Below are 1,313 nucleotides of genomic sequence, written 5' to 3' on the forward strand. Positions count from 1 at the left end.
AAATTGTTTGAATTGTTTCATACAATATAATTTTTCTGCTTTTGTTCATAATTCATTCACAGAGTGTCTTTATATTTATACAATCTCCTCCCGTGAGCTCTCATTTTTTATATACAACCCCCTGTAGGCTGGCAACCTTACTTGGTCGAGCAAGAGCCCTGCGCGCACTGATCCTATTACACCCTAGCGCATGAATGAGTGGCTCTCACAAGGCTCAAAGAGCATCTCAGAAATCTGATCTTTGCAACGTTTGCTTCAAAGTTGTGCTTGGGAACACAGAGAGAGATCTGCAGATGTTGCCTTAAGATTGTGCCTCGCCTGATGTATATATCTCACTGAAAACCCTTCTTGCTTGGAGTTCTGAGCTGCTTGGCAGCTGTTGAGTCCCCTGGAAGGCTGTAGACTCCTGAATTTCATGCCTTAGTTTGTAAGGGTTTCATGCCTTAGTTTGTCAGATCCAGGGGTCATTTCCTGCAGGAGCGCACAGGAGCGGAGCTCCGGCAGTAAAGAGCCCAGGGGGCGGGCACATGCAACAAGCCCCACCCCCTGCTCCCAGCAGCCCTCAGTCAGAGCAACAAGCAGCCAGGTAAGCTGCAGAGCCCCCCCCGACCCCCTGATCCAAAACAGTCCAGGGGCACCTTTAAGACCAAGTTTTATTCAGGTACAAGCTCTCCCTCCTCTGTGAGGGCAGATCTGCATGTTCCTCCACCCTCCAAAAAAGCTAGCCATCCAAAACAGTCCAGTGGAGCCTGAGCGGTGGGTGTTGCCTTCTGACACACCTCCGGTGATGTCAGGGTGTGTGGCATATGCAAATGAGTTATGCTAATGAGCTCCTGCACCTCTTTCTCTACAGAATGACCCCTCATCAGGCTAGTTCTTCTAGCAGCCCTTTTCTCCATGGGGGCACTGATCTCTGTAGTCTGCAGATCAGGTTGGCACCCCTACTCATTGCTGACTCGATTCTTGAATGATCTGAAACGATCTGAGAAAGGAACAGGGACGGCCCCCAAGGAGCAAACTCTTAAAAACAAACAAACACCTTTGCAATCGGGAAGGTTAAATTGCACTGGCAGCAAGATGTCTTTCTAGGGTTGCCAGTTTTCCCCCTGGCCGCTGATGGGTGAGAGCGGGTGGGGTAGCCAGATCCAGGTTGGGAAACTCCTAGAGATTTGTGGATGGAGCCTGGGGGAGATAGAGACTTCAGTGGGATACGATGCTGTAAAGGTAAAGGTTCCCTTGCTCGAAAGCCAGTCGAGTCCGACTCTAGGGTTGGGTGCTCATCTCCGTTTCCAAGCCGAAGAGCCAGCGCTGTC

This window comes from Gekko japonicus, unplaced genomic scaffold (assembly GCF_001447785.1).
Source record: "Gekko japonicus isolate JY-2015 unplaced genomic scaffold, Gekko_japonicus_V1.1 scaffold4597, whole genome shotgun sequence".
NCBI lineage: Eukaryota > Metazoa > Chordata > Lepidosauria > Squamata > Gekkonidae > Gekko > Gekko japonicus.